The following is a 9,125-nucleotide window of genomic DNA, read 5'->3' on the forward strand; positions in this document are numbered from 1 at the left end:
GGCCACATAGCGAAGTGGACTTAATTGCTCGGCTGGAGCCTCTTTTTGGCCCACTCCCAAGAGGTTCACGCAACAGGATAGTAAACAGACACACACAGGCAGCACTCACAGTTTTTCACAGTCGGGTCCTACTGGGCAGGCGTAGTTTTGTGGATTTTCCAAGCCTGACGTCACAAACAGGGGACCCGGCTTATGCAAAGCCTAGCCGGTTTTCACGTTATGGAGTCCCACCCTGGAATTGGCCTCTGGGAGAATGAGTTTTCTGGAGCCTCTTTTCAGCCCACTCCCAAGAGGTTCACGCAACAGGATAGTAGACAGACACACACAGGCAGCACTCACAGTTTTCCACAGTTGGGCCCCACTGGTCAGGCGTAATTTCGTGGATTTTCCCAGCCTGATGTCACAAACAGGGGCATCTTTTCTAAACTATTATATAGATTAGGTGAAATACCTATTAAAATTTAGGCAACATCCGACAAAGTCTTAGACCAATTAATTTTTAAATTTGTGTGGAACCATATAAAAGACTTAATATAGCCAAATCCATAATAAAAAAAACAAGAAACTGAGAGGCATCCTATTACCTAATTTGAAGCTCTACTACAAAGCCATAGTAATTACAACACCATGGTATTGAAACAAAGACATATTTTCAGACAAATGGGTCAGAATAGAATATTCAGTGACAAACACCAAGTATATGTTAACTAATCTTTAACAAAGTAGCCAAGATATTGAAATGGAAAAAGTATATTTAACAAATGGTTTTGAAATAATTGGCTAACAATGTATAAGAAACTAAAGATTGATCCATATATCATACCTTGCACAAAAGTCAATTTAAAGTGGAACAAAGACCTTGAAATTAGATCTGAATTCATAAAATTTATTGAAAAAAAAACATAAGCAGAACACTTTAAGACTTAGACCTCAAAGAAGTATTTGATGATAGGATGGCAATGGCAAAGGTTATAGCAACAAATTTGAATAAATGGGACTACAATAAACTGAAAAGTTTCTGTATGGCAAAAACAAAACAAAACAAAACAAAAAACTAGAATGGCTAAAATTAGAAGCCAGTGGGAGAAAATTTTGCACTCAACACATCAGTTAAAGTTTTTCTATCTAGAATATAAAAAGTACTCAAAATATTAACTCCACAAAACCTAGAAAATCCCATCAAAATTGGGGAGAGTAAATAAACACTTATCTGAAGAAGAGCAACAGATGCCCAAGACATGAGAAAAAATGCTCATCATCACTTATTGTTAGGAAAATACAAATTAAGACATCAATGATATATAATCTTACACAGTGAGGATGGCACATATCAAAAATAATGGGAACAATCTCTGTTGGCAAGAATGTGGTGAGAAAAAAACTCTCATCCACTGCTGGTGGGAATGCTGACTGGTTCAATTCCTATGGAAAACAGTATGAAGGCTTCTCAGTAAACTAAAAATTGATCTGCCGAGGGCGAGCCATGGAGGCCTCCGGCCCGTTTGCGGGAGCCGAGGATTTAAGCCCAGAGCAGGCTGCTTATTACCTGAGGCCACATCCAAGCAGTGTTTAAGGCTTTTGCCTGTGCTCAGAGATTATTTCCAGATGCTGGGGGAACTGTATACAGTGTTAGGAATTGATCCCTTCTCAACTGTGTGCAAGATATGTAAAAGAGGCCAAAGAAGCTACTAAGAATGGAGATCTGGAAGAAGCACTTAAACTTTTCAACTTGGCAAAGGACATTTTTCCCAGTGCAAAGGTGATGAGCAGAATCAAGAAAATCCAGGAAGCCTTAGAGGAATTAGCAGACAATGGAAACGATGAATTCACATACGTGTGCAACTCTGACCTACTGATTTATCGAGAACTGTACAACCAGCTGTTTGAGCACCAAAAGGAAGGTATAGCTTTCCTGTATAGCCTATACAGGGAAGGCAGAAAAGGAGGTATCTTGTCAGATGACATGGGGTTAGGGAAGACTGTTCAAGTCATTGCTTTCCTTTCTGGTATGTTTGATGCTTCACTGGTGAATCATGTGCTGCTGATTATGCCAACTAATCTTATTATCACATGGGTAAAAGAATTTGTAAAGTGGACTCCAGGAATGAGAGTCAAAACTTTTCATGGTCCTAGCAAGGATGAACGAAACAGAAACCTTATTCGAGTTCAGCAAAGGAATGGCGTCATTATCACAACATACCAAATGTTAATAAATAATTGGCAGCAACTTTCAAGCCTGAATGGTCAAGAGTTTTTGTGGGACTACGTCATCCTTGATTAAGCACATAAAATTAAAAGCTCATCTACCAAATCAGCAATATGCGCTCATAATATACCTGCCAGTAATCGCATTCTCCTTACAGGAACACCAGTCCAGAATAATTTACGAGAACTGTGGGCCTTGTTTGATTTGCTTGTCGAGGTTCCCTGCTAGGAACATTGAAGACTTTTAAAATGGAGTATGAAAATCCTATTACCAGAGCAAGAGAGAAGGATGCTACTCCAGAGGAAAAAGCCTTGGGATTTAAAATATCTGAAAATTTAATGACAATCATAAAGCCGTATATGCTTAGGAGGACTAAAGAAGAGGTACAGAAGAAAACAATTGGCAATCAAGAGATCATATCTGGTGAAAAGAATCCAGCTGTGGATGCCATTTGTCAAATGCCTTCCCTCTCCAGGAAAAATGATTTAATTATTTGGATACGCCTTGTACCTTTACAAGAAGAAATATACAAGAAGTATGTGTCTTTGGAGTGTATCAAGAAGTTGTTAATGGAGACACGGTCACCTTTAGTTGAGTTAGGTATCTTAAAGAAGCTGTGTGATCATCCTAGACTGTTACCTGCAAGGACTTGCCATTTGCTAAATCTAGAGGATATACAGTTCTCTGTTGAAAATGAAAGAGAGAATTTACTTAATATGGAGCAGTTCAATCAGGTAACTGATACTGCACTGATACAGGAATCTGGGAAAATGATATTTCTAATGGACCTGCTTAAGGAACTGCGAGATGAAGGGCATCAGACTTTGGTGTTTTCCCAATCAAGACAAATCCTAAACATAATTGAATACCTCTTAAAGAATAGGCACTTTAAAATACTGCGAATTGATGGAACAATTAGTCATCTTGTGGAACGAGAAAAAAGAATTAACTTATTCCAGAGAAATAAAGATTACTCTGTTTTTTTGCTTACCACTCAAGTAGGTGGCGTTGGCTTGACATTAACAGCAGCAACTAGAGTTGTCATTTTTGATCCTAGCTGGAATCCTGCAACTGATACTCAAGCTGGGGACAGAGTGTATCGAATTGGACAAAAAGAAAATGTTGTAGTTTATAGGCTAATTACTTGTGGTACTGTAGAGGAAAAAATATACAGAAGGCAAATTTTCAAGGATTCAATAATTAGACAAACAACTGGTGATAAGAAGAACCCTTTTCGCTATTTTAGTAAACAAGAATTAAGAGAGCTCTTTACAATTGAGGATTTACAGAACTCAGCAACCCAGCTGCAGCTTGAGTCTCTACATGCTGCTCAGAGGAAATCTGATAAAAACCTAGATGATCATATTGCCTTCCTCTATTCTTTGGGAATAGCTGGAATCTCTGACCATGATTTGATGTACACACATGACTTACCTGTTAATGAAGAGCTTGATGTAATAGAAGACTTGAACTATATTCAAGAAAGGGTTCACAAAGCTCAATGTCTTGTTGAACTTGAGTCAAAAAATACTGAACTCCTAATGGAAAGACAAAAGAGTGAGAAGACTTGGCTAACTGAATCTGTATGTCCTCAAACAAAGGTGAAAGGCCATCATTTGAATAAACCAAAGCCTCAAATTGCATATCATATGACTATTAATGAAACTGAGCCTGAAGAAACCGCGTCTCTACTGGCAAGCATAGTCATTGATGATCAGCCTGACAAGAGTGAGAAAGAAGCTCTCAGCAGCATAAAGATGAATGTGTCTGACCTGCAAGAGAGTAGGCACACATGTGAAAGTTCATTCCATGAAGCTTCTGTTGCTACTTTCCATAAGGGCTGTGAATATGATGAAGTTGGTAGGGACAGTGTATTGGAAGTGACAGAAAGTTTTGCTGCTGAAACCAAGTCTCTGCCAAAAGTGGCATTAAGAGAAGAGGTGCCTATACAGGAAGTATTACAAGAGAAATCTCTGAGAAGTTGTGATGATTTACCCAGTGTATTGTTAGTCAGAGATGATCTAGAACCAAATCTCCATCAGCTAAAGGATGATGAGATTATGTATCACTGCAGTCCATGCCCTGTGAATACTATAACAAATGAAAATCAAAACAGCGACTTGGAAGCATCTATTACTAAAAACTGTAATGATGCTCAAGCAGAAGAGGCCAAGTTGAAGGAGGGATCTTCAACATTTTCACCAGAGTATGCATGCGATTTCAATCTTTACTTAGAAGACTCTATAGATAATAGACAGGATTTTTCCAGTCAATCTTTGCAGCATGTTCACAAAGAAAATAGCTCCTGTGAAATTGCAGTTAGTTCTACAACAGAATTTGTGCAGAGCAGAGTATCTCTCAGTTTGAATAGCGATGACCACGATGAGTCAGGAGTAGTGAATGTGAAAGCCGGAAGGAAAACCAGAAGGATCACTTCAGACAGCGAAGATGGAGATACTTCTAAAGAGACTGAAAGTACAAACCTGTTCAGTGTATCGCCTTTTGAATTCTCATCTGCAAAACAATTTGATACTTCAACTCCCAAAACTGACAATTCACCTGGAAGGGTCTTCTCTCCTAAGAAACCTGATTTTATAAATAAGTCAAGAAGTTCTTTGGCTTCTAGGCGGTCACTTATCAATGTGGTTTTAGACCATGTGGAGGACATGAAGGAAAGTCTTGATAACAGTAGTGAAGGGGAGGCTGTTGAAGATTTGATGGAAGAAGAAACTGAAGAAAGTAGTGGGGAAACCTCTGACGGAAAAGAAGAATCCTCTTCCAGAGAAATTCTGCCTCTAGAAAATAAGGCCAGGTGGTTAACTGTACATAATCCTGACTCTCCAGCTCAAGAGCCACCTTCTGGTGTCCCTGAGCCTTTGTGTGGTTTACAGTCCTGTGATTATCCCCAGGAGAAGCCAGTGGAGATGACAGATGACTACGAGAGTCTGATAAAGCGTGGAAAAGAACTGAAAGAGTGTGGGAAAATACAGGAAGCTTTAAACTGTTTAGTTAAAGCACTTGACATAAAAAGTGCAGATCCTGAAATCATGCTTATGACCCTAAGTTTATATAAGCAACTAAATAAAACTTGAGAATATAGTTATTATATTTGAAGGCAAAAACTCCTCTTTTGGTTAATATGGGCTCATAAGTAAATGTTTTGGGGGTATAGGATATGCAGGCTTAAGAGGACACATTTCTAAGAAATAAGTTTTTTTTTTTTCCTTGCCAAGTTCAGGAAAGATTTTAAGAGAAGGGGAAAGAAGGCAAGAAAGTTAGTTTATGGAAAGGGGACGTCTTCTTAAACAGGAATATAGAAGCTAGATTTAGTAACTTTTTGGTAAATTCTTCCTTTAACCTCTGCCCCTTCTCTATTTGTTTCAGTATTCAAAGTACTAGGTTAATACTGCTTTATTTGAATATTATGTATTTTTTTCTTTCAGGCTTAACTCTTATTTGAAAACTTTTTGTAAAATGCCTCTGGCCAGTGTTAATTTTACTTTGAAAGTGGTCACATTAAAGTTTCTTCTTTCAAAAAAAAATTGATCTGCCATATGATCCGGCAGTCTCTTTTTTGTGCGTTTATCCTCAGGACAGAAAAAAAAACATTTATCCACAAGGATTTATGCACATCACTATTCATTGCAGCACTAAATACAATAGCCAAAACTTGGAATCAACCTATATGTCCAACAAAAGATGAGTAAATCATGAACATGTGGTACAATGTAATACTACATAGCTTCAAGGAATAATGCAATCATGCAACTTTCAGCAACATGAATGGAACTGGAAGATATTATGTTAAATGAAAGAAGACAGAAGAAGATGAATAAATACAGAAATAAATCACTTATGGTATATCTGGTATTTAGAATAACTGCATAAAGAAATGCAACTGTCCAAATGGGACTTATCTCAAGCACCTTTGGTCCCAGAGTATATTGAGAAGAAAATAAACTGACTGGAGGAGGAGAAACATGAATATTAAATAATGGGGGTGAGGGGCCAAATGCTCTCAGGAGCATTGGTAGTATTAAAAAACGACAGCATTAAATATCCAAGCCAAAGTTAAATTCAGTTGGATAAAGAGACCCAAAAGTTAACAATCTAAACTTAAACTGAGCTTGTTAACACTGGCAGGCTGGGGATAGAGGTATGGGATGGGATGCACTTGGGGGAACAATGGTGATGGAGGTTGACACTGGTGCTGTGCTTGGCCCTAATTCATTTTATATCTGAAACCCAACGATGAAATGCCTTGTAAATCACAATAGTTTCAAAAATAAAATAAAAATAACCATAGATACTTTAGAATATGATGGATGAGAAATAGACTAAAGCTAATGGATATATCAAATTCTTACATGACAAAAAATTAGAGAAAAAGGACCATTATCATGCTCATTAAAATGTTTATTAATAAACATGTTCACACAAAAATGAAAAGATAGTATGATTATATTACCCAAAGACAATAGAGATGAGAGCCAGTTGCACTAATCCACGGTACAAAGCTTATTTTAAATCAATTTTTAATTCTATGGATCAGAACTCTTTCCTTAATCAAAGGTCATAGTTTCTTTAAAAGATTTTTTTTGGTTTTTGGGTCACACCCGGCAGTGCTCAGGGGTTACTCCTGGCTCTATGCTCAGAAATCGCTCCTGGCAGGCTTAGGGGACAACATGGGATGCTGGGATTAGAACCACCGACCTTCTGCATGAAAGGCAAACACCTTACCTCCATGTTATCTCTCCAGCCCTTTTTAAAAATATTTTTAAATATAAAATTTTCATAAATGCCTATAATTTATATATATATATATATTGTGCAAAGGTGCAAGATATAGTTTGAAGTTCTTTACTTTTTAGAGTCTGAATGTCCAGTTTTTTTAAGCAATATTTGGAGGGGGAACACCCAATACCCAACTGTGCTCAGTGGTTGCTCCTGGCTGGCTCTGTGCTCAGAAATCACTCCTGACAGACTATGGATACCATATGTGATTCCAGGGATCAAACTTTATTTAGCTATGTGCAATGAAAATGCCCTATCTGCCGTATTATCTCTCCAGCCCCTTAGCTATATATATTTTTAAATTGATCACATTTTTCTGATTTTAAAACATGCTAATTGATATTTTGTGGGTCTATTTCTGTGCTGTCTAAACTGTTCTATAGGTTTGTCTATTCTCAAATATCACATTTTTCTTAGAATACGTTTTAAAATCTTAAAATTCACATCATCTAGCTTTGTTATAATAGTAATGTTATTACTTATTTTTCAAGATTACCTTTTGATGCTATTTTTTCCAATTTCATTGAAGTTATCTTACTGCATTTGGGCTGTTTGCATCAGAGTCTAAATAAAATTTTGAATTTCTATATCTTTTCAGTCTCTTTAATAGCCTCACCTCATCCATTAAATCTAATAGGTACCTTTGCAGGTTATTTTCTAAGTATTATATCAAAGACCTAAAATTTGATCTTCCTATTTTATGAGCTGCTATGTTTGTTCAGTACATTAAAATGTCATCTATTTGCTCCAACTATTATGAAGTTCCCCATCAAAATTTAGTTAAATGACTTCACCAACCTTCATTTATGCTATTTTTCTAGATTTATTGTTTTTATTAAAGGTGGTATGCCATTATTTTGATTTTAGAATTGATTTTGCATTTATTAGACTGAAGATTTAGATGCAAAAGTCCTTACCTCATCAACTTTGGTTTTCCTGAAATTAATAGCATAGGAAATTCAGGACAAATGCTTTATTCTTTCCTTTGCCAGCTTTCAGAGAAATGTATTCCTCTGTTAACTTCTAATTGTGACCAATACTTATTTTCAGTATCATTGTTAACTCATGGCTTTGTATATACTAGACATAAATAAATCTACCAAAGTTGTTTTCTTTTATCATACTCATATTATCTTATTCCACTGAAAGTTCCTTTATCTTGACACTAACCCATTAACCTCAAATAGCTTTCTTGCTTTAGAGCACAATACTGATCTAAACTAATCTGATTAATTTTTTTTTGTTTTTGTTTTTGGGTCACACCCGGTAACGCTCAGGGGTTACTCCTGGCTATGCACTCAGAAGTTGCTCCTGGCTTGGGGGACCATATGGGACACCAGGGGATCAAACCACGGTCCGTCCAAGGCTAGCAAAGGCAAGGCAGGCACCTTACCTTTAGCGCCACCGCCCGGCCCCTCTGATTGATTTTCTATACAATTGCTAAATACATTATTCAAAAAGTCCTTGGAACTTCTTAATAGCAGATAGAATCTGAAGATCTCATTATGGGAACTAGTGCATAGAAGATACATTTCTTTTTTCAGTGCTAGATATTGAGTTCAGGGTTTCACACATGTAATAAAAGTGCTCTAATACTGAAGTTTATCCCTTTCCCCCAAAAAAGTAAATAGTAAATGCTGTTCATCTTACAGTGTGTGTGTGTGTGTGTGTGTGTGTGTGTGTGACTTGGCACTCTCATGTGGTATTTAAGATGGCTCTCCTGGTGTTTATCAGTGAATCAGTCCAATGGTTTAATACAAGGGCTCAAGGATAAAATAGTGCTCAAGTTCTGTGGTACTAAAGATTACCCAGGTCACCCAAGCAATGCTCAGGTATTGAACCAGGTCATCATCATGTAAAGCATGTACCTTAACCTCTATTCTATTTCTCTATCCTCTCATCTGAGTTTTTAGACTTTGGATTCTTTCATTCCCTTCACTCAAGTGTCTGTGATAAAATACAGGATTTTAAATAACTGAGGCATACATGTGCTCTATCACTAAACAATATTCCCAGCCCTCAGGTTTTGATTCTAAAGCATCATAAACACTCTCAAAAGAGTTTGTAGTCAAAATTACTTATAATATATTGTTAAGGGGTCAGAGCTATAGCACAGAGGTAGGTC

At 37.1% G+C, this 9,125-nt stretch overlaps 1 pseudogene; it reads left to right on the plus strand.

Moving 5' to 3' along the window:
- Nucleotides 1-1,483: 1,483 nt before the first annotated feature.
- On the plus strand, nucleotides 1,484-5,298 carry LOC125998678 (DNA excision repair protein ERCC-6-like; annotated as a pseudogene).
- Nucleotides 5,299-9,125: the final 3,827 nt, after the last annotated feature.

The sequence above is a fragment of the Suncus etruscus genome, chromosome X (assembly GCF_024139225.1).
Source record: "Suncus etruscus isolate mSunEtr1 chromosome X, mSunEtr1.pri.cur, whole genome shotgun sequence".
Taxonomy (NCBI): Eukaryota; Metazoa; Chordata; class Mammalia; order Eulipotyphla; family Soricidae; genus Suncus; species Suncus etruscus.